The sequence below is a fragment of the Talpa europaea genome (genome assembly GCF_964194135.1).
Source record: "Talpa europaea genome assembly, chromosome: 3".
NCBI lineage: Eukaryota > Metazoa > Chordata > Mammalia > Eulipotyphla > Talpidae > Talpa > Talpa europaea.
This window is the reverse complement of record NC_140069.1, coordinates 16,151,291-16,163,493: the sequence shown is the minus strand read 5'-3', so window position 1 is coordinate 16,163,493 and position 12,203 is coordinate 16,151,291.

The window sequence follows — 12,203 nt, the reverse complement described above, 5'->3', positions numbered from 1 at the left end:
AAAAGAAAACCAACATTCAGTGACAAAACACAGGAGCCAAGTTATTTACTAGTAGGACTAGTTGCCTAGGAAAGTAAAGGTAACATGATTGTTCAGAATTTTTTAAAAGAAATTTTGGGTACAAAGGTTTTTTTAGCCTTAAATAGAGACCAGAACTCCTCTTATACATGTCATCTACCACATCCAATGGTTCCTTAGCAACTATGTGGCAGAATTTAGTGATAAAACTTACACACCTATTTGTATGATATTAAAAATAAAATCAACAGGAATTTAAAAACCAAAAGAATTGATGTCTCCTCAACATTCACTATTGACTAGCATTAGAGTGTGAGAAGAGAGAGCCAAGCCGTATCTCAAAACTTGGCCAAATAAGTCAATCAATGGAATATATATTTCTACACTCAAAAAAGCATTGATAGTTGGATTATTATATGTGCCACTTAATGGTCACATTAATGTATAGAGAGCTTCAGATAAAGTAATTTTATGAAGGGATTTTTCAAGACCTGAAAAATAATGCAAGAGTTCTTGAGTTAAACATATTTCAATTCTCTCCATTCTTTCTCACGCTTCCTTTCCCCTGTCATATACAACTCCTAAGTCAGCTTGGAAAATTCTAAAAACAACAACCTAAGGTTTACTTTTTAATGACTTGGAAATTATTTCCTTCATATTTTGCTAAACCAACAAGCATTGTTCTTTTTTTAACTATATTGAGGCTTAGTCTGAGACACAAGCTACTAACTCAAATATTGTGTAGACAGAAAATATGAATGGTTAATGGTTAAAATGGACAATTCCCTTCTGAAAGGGACCAAAATATTCTCAGGAGAAAGATCTTGGAATAAAATTAAAGTCTAAACTTGGGAAAATAAATTTGGAGGGATGCCATGGCTGATTTAGAGGCAAGCAAATTAAACTTAGTGAATTTCAAATTAATTTCACAGATGGCATCCAATTCTGGTGTAGCTGGCAGAGTTCCAGGTTATATTGAAAACATAAAGAAAAAGCAAAAATCTTCCTTTAATTTTCTTTGGAGATATGAGATGCCTGATCTTTATAATTGTGTGTTTATATATATGCTTGTGTGTGTTTGCGCATATCAGTGTGTATTTTTGTGTGGATCTAGCCCATATGATATAAAAATTAACAAAGGGTAAAACTAACCCAGTCTACTAGGAAATAAATTCTCAGATATTTGTCAAGGGAAATATCAAGTAAACATTTTCGGGTCTAGTTTTAAGAATTGCCAGATACATCTTGTTATGACATTGAAAAAATATACTTGATCTTTACTCAAGGGACAGGATTATATTCTAGTGACATATATTACAGCTGAAATCTTGATTGCATACTTCTTGTATAGAAATAATATATAAATAACAGTTGACTAAAATACATATATTTAATATCTTATACAATATATGCGGATGCCTCTTTTCTAGTCCAGAGAACTGTAGGATGTTCTTTACTAACAGTGATTACTCATCCTTTGATTCATTTTTCTCCCCCGACACACCATACTCTTTTTCGATATTAACATGCAGATCCATGGTTGTTAGAAGTCCTTCTCAATCCTCACATTGAGAAGGTTAGATGTTGCCACCTCATACCATTTTAAACATAAAAATGCATGCATGTCAGATGCAAAATATAACTTTTCTAAAAATTTTTGGAAAGAGTTTTATAATTTTTATAAATTTGACTGTTCAAATGATCATTTCTTTTGTCTAATAAGTTAAAGTTATTGTGTTTACATTAAATATTCAGTTCTGCTTAACTATTTGCCGTCATATTATAGTCCATAGACATTTGATGATACTTCCATTGATTCTGATCTTCTGTGTTTGTGATTTTTGGGTTTTTTTTTTTTTTTCATTTTCAAGCCAATGAATTTTTTCCCAGATTTAAGAAATGTCATTGACAAGCTGATAGACTAGTCTAGACACTAAGCGTGTAGCTCCTAATAGATAAAGCTGCTGTCACATGCCACAAATGATGCTGCCTTCTCATTATGTTTGGTTAAACAACAACAACAACAAAAAAAAAAACAAGTTTTGCATTATGACCTATTATTTTCTATTATACACAGATTTTTCTATGTCTTCTCTTCTGGCCCCTCCTCATACACTTCCCTTTTTCACTATGTCCAAGCCATAATGGCCGTCTTTTTGTTTTAAAGACCCATCATAGGTATAAAAGAATGAGGATAGGACTTGGAGATGGTAACAAATGTTGAGGGATGGGTTTTTAGGGATTTTTATTTTCATTTGTATAGGATAGAGAACAGGAGTGCATGCTTGTAGACAGACATGAAGAAGCTTTGGAAAGAAAGACAGGAAAAGAACAAAGGGTCTCTATCTTTTTGATTATTGAGCCACTGTCTAGCTTGGTGCCTGGGTAGCTCATGATAAGAGACTGCAAATTAATCTTTCTTGTAGGACACATGGAAATGATATCCCATTAATTCCCATACTATTCGTTAGAAATGAGTCAGATGTCCAGAGTCAGATGTCCAGACCTCCAGGAGAGGAGTTACACAGGCTTGAATATCTGGAGGTGAGGACCACTGGATGCCTTCTTAGAGCCAAGTTCTCCTATCTAGTAAAGATTCAGACAACTAAACAACCAAATAGGAAGAATAATGTTTTAAAAAGCAGATAACCTAAAATATTTATGTCTATCTGAAGCAGAGAAAAAAAGTGACATTTGCATTAAGACTTGAAAAAAGAAGAGAAATTCAGTGGGCAGAGAAAAGTATGGATAGATGTTTATGGCGTGTTTCTGGGGCGCAAGAATTCCAATAAACTTGAAGAAGTTTTGGAGAAAGTGACTTTAGAGAAGAGAAAAGCAGATAGACTATTGCAAACCATGGAATTTTTCATCTATTTTGCTCAGGAGTTTAGAGTCCATCTTACACACTTGAGTAAATTACCAAAAGGAAAGAGGAAAATCACATCTTAGAAAAATAACTCTAGAAACAGTGTTCAGAAGGATTGGGAGCAGGGAAAAAAGAAGTCAAGTAGACCATGCAGGAACATGTTGTGCCAATGTAGACAAGCTATGAAACGCTGACTTAAGGCAGTGATCATGTATATGGAGAAGGGAAGCAAATATGACAGATTGATCAGAAGGTGAAAGAGAGTAAATGAAGAAAGGCTTTGCAATTTCTGACTTGCATGACTAGGTAGATGATGATAAAAATCATAGATGAATTACAAAGAGTGAATTTTCTCTTGAATATGTTGACTTTTGAATATAAGACATTGTAAATATAATTTGGTGTGGTTTTAACTTGACAATCAGGGAAGAGAAAAGAAAAGAGAACAATCATCACTTAGATGACAATAAGCAGGATTGAGTTTAGCTTCACAAACATTTTTTGAATGGCTACTGTATTCTTGGCACCATAATAAATGTGGTGTCATGATTTATACCGAAGTATTAATATATATATAGATTACATTCTAAAGAAAAAATCTGAATTATTGAGTCATTAAATTCAGATTCACCATCCTAAGTATCCTATCCCCAGAATATAAATTTTTGGCTTTCAAAATAAGCACAGAAATCAAGGTAAACATAAAGAAGAAAGTACATGATTAAAATGCAGTTCAAGCAACCATGTTTGAATCACTGTTTCCCAGGGCCTGTCTTGCATTGATATTTCTTTTCCCTTGATTCAATTAGGAGTGTAGCCTATAATTTTGAAGCAATGCTACAATTTATGTGGCTGAGTTTCACACAAACCATTAACTAAATACAGAAAAGGACAATACTCTATGAATCTCTTATATATTAACTTGATTACTAGAATTAAGTTGGCTGTTTCCATTCTGAAGTTGTGTTTAACACAAAATGCTTATGTAGCTTAGGACAGCTTGCATTTCACAGCTTAGTTAATTAAAGTTTGTAGTTACTTGTTAAAATTGTAATTGCACAGTGCCATAACTGGGGGTCTTTTAAAAATCAAATCATTATTTACCCCAGTAGTGTTGAGTTTTCAGTGTATGGGATATAAGTGTGTGTGTGTGTGTGTGTGTGTGTGTGTACACATGACTGTTTTAGCACAATATTTGACTTATTTTCTTTATTAATCTGTTCTTGGGAAGAAAGGTATATTCTTCAGATAATGAGTTTGGTGTCAGGTTTGTATGTTCTGCCCCCACCAAATGCTCCCCTATTTGTTTGTCTTACTCTTCAGAGTCATAACTATAAGGCTTAGATTTATTTTCTAGGGATTGTCAACATCAAGGATTTCACATGAAATGTAGTCTATCGAGCATGGTTCATACCTCACAGTTTGAACCAAAGGTGTTTAATTCCTAAACTTTCTGTATCACTTTTGTGCTCTCTCCTGATGTCTAGGTCCAGCCTGACATTGTCGGACATGGGCACAAACCTGTAATGATTTTTTCTATCTATCCTTAGCAAACACAGAATTTTTCTTCCCAGCAAGTTAAGAAAAAAGAAGAAGACAAACACAGGTATGTTTTATACAAACACAGGTATGTTTTATATGAAAAGGGACACCTCCCAAAATAAGAAGTCACCTTAGGTTTTATTAAATGGGATAGCCATTGGGTGGAAAAGGAAGTTGAATTCAAACAGTTCTCTCAGTTTCACACTTTATTCAAAGCAAATAGGCCAGTAGCATTTTCTATTTAGATCTTATATTTTTAGACCTGGGTATCTAATAGACATTCACTTCACATGAGAAAAGAACTAGATTCCTGTTCTTTCTTCTCCAATGTACTGTTTACTGTTCTCAAGATCTCCATCTTAGTAAATGGCAACCATATTCTGTTCCTCAGACTGCAATTTTCATCTTTGATTTTTCTCTCATTCTGCTCACCAAATAGCCAACGGATATATTTTGGCTCCCTCCTAAATATATCAGTGTGACTCCCTTCTCACCTATTCCCCTGTTGTTATTTTTATTTTTTTTTTATAGAGGCATGTTTTATTTATTTGTTTGTTTGTCTGTTTTTGTTTATACATGCACTGGGTACAGTCAGAAGTGCGGGAGGGTGAGAGAATTCACCAGAGCCAGAGCGGGGAGCAGAGCAGGCAGAAGGACTGAAGCACACTGCTGAGGGGAGCAGCGGGTGGCTGGAGAGGTCTGCGAGCCATGTGGGACCCTCCTCCCTTGGCCGGGGAGCAGCCGGGGATCGAACCGATGCCGCAGAGGCTGCGGGCAGCTTCGCAACCCAGCGCTCAACCGCTGCGCCACCGAGGAGGCCCTCCCCTGTTATTATTGGTTTGCGCCTTTAGGATGTTGCATCAGAATTATTTTAATCACCTCGATTGTGTTTTTCTTCTGATTTTTGGTCTCAGACAGTATATTCTATTCAAAGACATTCTGCTAAAATAAAAGGCCTTTTCTTTTCTTGACCTCTGCTCAAAACATCCCACTCCCCCTGTGTGTTATTCAGAGTAAGTGCTCTACATTACTCTACCCACCTCTGCAGCCCCCTTGCTAGGATATGCTTGGTCCACTGCCCAGGCAGCTCCTTCCTCAGAGCCCCTTACCCAGGGCCTGTACCCATCGGTCATATAAGAGAGAGAACAAACTATGAATGACCCACGAGCTGCCAGGAATGCTTTTACTCACATATCCCACAGCCTTATCCCTCATCTCCTTTAAGATCGCAACTCAAAGATTATCTACCATATCAGGTCTTTTCTATCTTATTTAAAACAGCACCATCCAGCTCCTTACTCTGCTTATATTCCCCCATAGCTCTTATTACCAGTGATATAGTATTATTTTATATTTTTGTTTATTGTTTTATTAATTGTCTATTGTCTACCTCCCTCAGTAGAAGGGAAACTCAAGTGGGCAGCAAATTTCCTTTACTTTCTTCACTTCTTAAGCCCCAGGGCTGAAGAGTGTTTGCACATTGTAGGTGCCAAATAAATGAATGCTAAATGAGCATTGATTTATACATTAAAAAAAAAAAGACCTAGCCTTTTCAGAATAACCAAGTTTATAGATATAAATAGAACAATAATGCTATGGATGGAAAAGTGTTCATGAACTAAAAATCCATGTTTTTGAGTCTGAAAGGTGGTCTTAGGAATGTGCAAAGTTTCACCAACTTGGGCCTCTCCGGTGGCTCAGGAGGTTGAGTGCAGCACTGTGAATCTGTCCGCAGCCTCTGCAGCACGGTTCGATTCCCTGGCCGGCCAGGGAGCAACCCAAATGGTGGGGCAGACCTCTCCTGTCTCACCCACTGCTCCCCTCAGCAGTGTATTCGGTCCATCTGCCTGTTCTGCCCACTGCTCTGTCTCTGGTGAATTCTCTCACCCTCCCACACCGCTGTCCTGTACCCCAGCTCTGGTATAAATAAAATGGATCCTTAAAATTTTTTTTCACCAACTTGAGTATATTTATCCACTAGTCCACATCTCTTCTGTGAAGCAGAACAAGAAGGAAAGCTTGTAAGTAATAGCAAGCCATTGATCATACAAGACAGAGAACAAGCTGTTAATGAATTTCAAGTTGTTACAATATATGTGTTAAGGTACAATTGAAGATGCTAATAGATCTTTTAAGTTCTATATGATTTCAAACTGTCATGGCTATTTCAAAGATTCATTTGATCTCACTAAACATTTTCCCAAGGACTCAATTCATTTCAACAAGCATTTATTGAAGTCTTGTGAGCAAATACCTGGTGTGTACTTTTTCATAAAAGAAAAGAACTACCTAGGGAAATGAGACTGGGCTTCCCTTTGCAATACAAATAAAATTCTTCAAGCCCCAGTTTTTGTGCTGATCTAGAAATATGTTGTGTAGATGGCAACCTTTTAGAGAGGAAACAGTTGTCCCCTCAGTCAACAGGCATAAATGATACCCATGTCAAAAATAATACAGACAGTCATGTGGCATTGGAGCCTGAGAGATAGGTTTACAAAAAGGGCATTGGTGTCAAAAATAAAAGGGTTTTTGCTCCCAGTTTTACTACTTACAAACTATGTGATGCTGCAAATGTGTTTAACTTTCCTGAGACCCATTCCCTAACAAAGGAAATTCTAATTGAAAATAATCTTTGCTCCTTGTAGACATATGGATTAAAGATAATGTATATAAAGCACCAAGTTCAATGTCTGGCACACAGTAGATGTTCATTAATGATGGGTATTAGAAACAGGCAGAAAGATAGTGGCTGTAGCATATTTATTGGCAACCCACTTAAGACCCAAAATATCTACTGTGGGATAAGCTTTAAAACTTTGGCTCTCTCAACCCCAAAAACTCCACAGAAAAACTAATTAAACTAATCAATCAGTTTAGTAAAGTGGCAGGATACAAAATCAACACACAAAAATCAGTAGCGTTCCTCTGCACAAACAATAAATTTGAAGAAGAAGAAATCAAGAAAACCATTCCTTTTATTATTGAAACAAAAAAAATCAAATACTTGGGAATAAACCTAACAAAAGAAGTAAATGACCTATACAAAGAAAACTATAAAATGCTGTTAAAAGAAATAGAAGAAAACACAAAGAAATGGAAAGACATCCCCTGCTCATGGATCAGAAGAATTAACATTATCAAAATGGCCATCCTACCAAAAGCAATGTTCAGATTCAATGCTATTCCAATAAAAATTTCAATGTCATTCTTCAAAGAAATAGAAAAAATATTGATGAAATTCATATGGAGCCACCAAAAACCCCAAATAGCCAAAATCCTCCTGGAAAAAAAAGAAGGGAATGGTGGCATCACACTCCCAGACTTCAAACTATACTACAAAGCCATAATCATCAAAACTGCATGGTATTGGAACAAGAACAGACACACGGACCAATGGAACCAAATAGAAAACCCAGAAATAAACCCAAATATTTATGGTCAACTAATCTTTGACAAAGGATCAAAGAATATGAGCTGGAGCAAAGAAAGTTTGTTCAATAAATGGTGCTGGGAAAACTGGGTCGCTACATGCAAAAGAATGAAACTTGACTAGTACCTCACACCATGCACAAAAACCAACTCAAAATGGATTAATGAACTAGACATAAGACCTGAAACCATAAAATATATAAAAGGAAATATAGGCGAAACACTACATGACATGCACCTCAAAGACATCTTTACAGACACATCACCCAAAGCAGTGATAATGAAGGCAAAGATAAACAGCTGGGACTACATCAAATTAAAGTGCTTCTGCACAGCAAAAGAGACAATAACAAAAACAAAGAGAAACCCCACCAACTGGGAGAACATTTTTGCACACAACACTAATGATAAAGGACTGATCACAAAAATCTACAAAAAGCTGATGAGACTCAACAAAAACAAAGAAAATAATCCAGTCAAAAAATGGGCAGAAGCACTAAAAAGATACTTCTCCAAAGAGGAAATGCAAATGGCCAAGGGGCATGTGAAAAAATGTTCAACATCACTTGTAATCAGGGAAATGCAAATCAAAACACCAATGAGATGCCATCTTACACCAGTGAGAATGCCACATATTAACAAAACTAGTAACAACAAATGCTGGTGAGGATGTGGAGAAAAAGGAACTCTCCTTCACTGCTGGTGGGAGTGCAAACTGGTCCAACCACTATGGAAAGCTGTGGGGAGATTCCTCAACCTACTAAAGATAGAGCTTCCATATGATCCAGCAATTCCACTCCTTGGTATTTACCCAAAGGACACAGAAACATCAATTCCAAAGAGCATCTGCACCCCTATGTTTATAGCAGACTATTTACAATAGCTAAGCGTTGGAAACAACCTAAATGCCCAAAAATAGATGACTGGATCAAGAAGATGTGGTACATATACACCATGGAATATTACTCAGCATTCAAAAAAGATAAACACATGCAATTTGCAGTAACAGGAATGTAGAAAACCTAAATAAGGGACCAGGAAAAAGCATAACTATAAGATAGAAAAAATCAAAATCAACAAACAACTATAAACCGGAGACTCACTATGGGGGGGCAGGGAGAGGAGGGATTCAGGTCAAAATAAGGGGGGTGCAATTGTATGGGGAACATAAAAAAATAAATCTTAAAAAAAACCAAAAACTTTGGTTCACCCTCCAACTATACCTCTACCCCCTTACCCATGTTTTTCTGTCCCTGTTAGGTCTTTCTTTTTGTTTTGAGAAAATTAAGGAATTTTTATTATTTTATCCTTGGAATATGTGTATTTTATAATATTGGTACTTCTCATTGTGTATCATCACACTATCTCAATAAAATGGGTTGTAAGATGATTATTTCTAAAGTAGTCATACTTTTTTCAGACAGAGACTTTCTTTTTCAGTTTCAATAAGGAGATGTGGCAGATTAGGAAAGAAATTATACCAGGATACATATATAATTAAGTGGCTAAAGGAAGAAGAGGAGAGAGAAGGTATATAATTTAAAATAGATTTCCATTAAAATTGAAGAAGTAGGGCCTCCCTGGTGGTGCAGGGGTTAATGTCTCAGCCCTATCAAGCTATAGCCAGCCACTGTGGCATGGTTTGATCCCTGGCCAGAGAGCTAACCCACATGGTGCAGCAGACCTCTCCTGTCTCACCTGCTGCTTCCTTCAGTAGCATTTCAGTAGATCTGCCTGTTCTTCTCCCCACTCTGTCTCTGTTGAATCCTCTCACCAAACCTCTAGCCTACACCCCAGTTCTTATATGCATAAATAAATAAAATAAATCTTTAAAAAAATAAATAATTGAAGAAGTAGATTCTGTGTCATTTGGGACAAGGGAAGCATAGTCAATATTGGTATTTTCAACAAGTATCCCATCTTTCTAACATATTACAAAAGTAAAAGACACTTTTCAGGCCATTAGCAATAATGCAGAAGATATTTCCATGCAGTACTATGTGAAAATGTTTGAAAAACTAATAACTTCAAGAGAATGTATAGCACAGTGAGGTACTGGGAATTCTGGCAGTTGAATAATTTTATTCTGCCTCACTAGTCACCTTGAAGTATCAAGAATCACAAAGGTCTTATAAGTTTTTTGGAGTTTGTGTAGTGACTATAACTTTATCAGAAGGAGTGGAATATTCTAGCACAAGGAAGAACATCCATCATTAGGACATGAAACAATCAATCAACCACACACAATAGGCAAATTCATATATAACTTGTTTCCTGTCATCCCAAACCATGTTTGTCCACTTAAAAATCTCATGCTGTCATTAATGGTCAGTTATATCCTGATCCTTGCCATTGTTTCTGAATACTGGTCTTTGTTTGATGGCAGCTGTGACATTATGAAAAGAAGGAATTAAGTACTTAAATAGTCAAAACAGCTAACCAGGGCCTAAAAATTCTCTGAACTTGGAGGAAGAACTGTTCTTGAAGGTGAAGTTGTGATTTAAATCATGTATCTCTTAAGTATGGAATTCTAAGTGAGCATTTGTGAAGAAAAGGAAACCTTTACTAATGAACCTTCAGGGACCAGTTAGCACAGTTTGTTAAATTGGAATGCTAATTAGGTGTAGGCAATAGTCTAAATCAACCTAAATGCTTGTTAGTTTGACCAATTATAGGTGCCCAATAAGTGTTTGTTTAAGTTCAATAATTCTATGTCCAGAGGGAATATTCCTGACATGAGTGGCTGAATGAAAAAATATAGGCTATTAGTCATGAATAAATTGCACATAAAAGAGGGCATTTTCACACAACTCCTAGAAGGCTGAGGTCACAGCAGTGACGGTTTGTGATTGTCCCTGTCTTTTGCTAGATCCTATGCAGAGATATATCCAACACATCTCTATTATTTTGAAGTTTTTCCATGGGCTGAATAAGAGAATGCAAAATACAAGCCTTAGAGAGAAACACTTGGATTGTAAGCCAAGGCTCACCAAACTATTTAAAGACAAAGTGAGTCTGGTACCCATCGTGTTGACTTGAGTCTTTCTTCCATTATAGTCCATTATATCTTTCTATAATCTATACGCTACCTTTCCTATCCCCAAAGCCCACTGCTTTCCCACTCAGTATATTCTCAAATAATTGATTTTTAGGTTCAGACTAAAAGCTGTGACCTGTAGCGTTTGATTCAATCTGCACCATGTTCTGCCTCTACAAAAACCGTCACAGAATCGTTCACCTCTCCCAGGCACTGAAAGATGCCAAGGTAGCATTCTTTCCATGATAATGGAAACAAAAGTCAGCTCCAGTCCTGCAATTGCACAGGAGCCTGAGGCACTGCTGGAGGTAGTGGACCAGTCAGGGAAACTGCAGTTGGCCTTTTGAGCAACTGAAAGCAGAGGCACGAATTTTTGTGTTAGGAGAACTACAGAAAGAACCACATGGAGCTTAGGGCAAATTCCCAATGTGCCTCTTCAGCAGTTAGTATTAGATTTTGCTGCAATGAACAGAAAATCCCCAAATTAGATTTTTTGAGCTGTTGCCATATCTACATGCCAGCTAGCTAGGGAGAAGTTGGAGGGCCTCCGCCCTCCTGCCCAAATTTGGTGAAGTGTAAACGATATACAAAACACTGTACATAATTAATAGATACAATTTGTTGAGTTTGGACAGATGTATATAATAGGTTATCATCAGGACAATCAGGGTGATAAACATGTCCATCACCCTCAAAAGTTTCCTTGTGTCCCTTTGCTTTTAAAGAGTGTGTGTTATGCACACTTGAGATCAGCTCTTTTAACAAAATTTTAATATACAATATTTATAACTATAGGCTTTATGTTGTCCAACAGATCTGAAACTTACTCATTTTGTGAAATGTACTTTTACTCATTGAAAATCAGATCCTTTACAATCCTAGCACCTAGGGACCAACATATAATATCTACTTCCATATATTTTGCTCTTTTGCCTTGTATAGAGAAATCATTTTGTAATAAGGTGGTCTCCAGGAAAAGGGGAGGTTCTAGGGTCCCTGTCCCTACTAAGGAAGGGTGGAGCTGAGGAGGAAAGAGAAGAAGCTGGAGAGGAGACTGGAGAAGAAAGGAAAAGGATGGAGAGCCAGGAGACCTGGAGGAGGCATATGAGCGAAGAGACACATGAAGAAGCTGTGCTTGCCACTTGGTCTTGGATGGGTTGAAGCAGATGTGGGTGAGAGACCCGTGGGGAAGTTAAAAATAGTAGCTATTACAGCTTTTATCTTGATTTTGATTTTGCTCTTTTCATTCCAGAATTGTCTTGCTATTTCTGCCCCAATCCTGTGAGTCTCCACCAGGAGGTGCCTCAGACT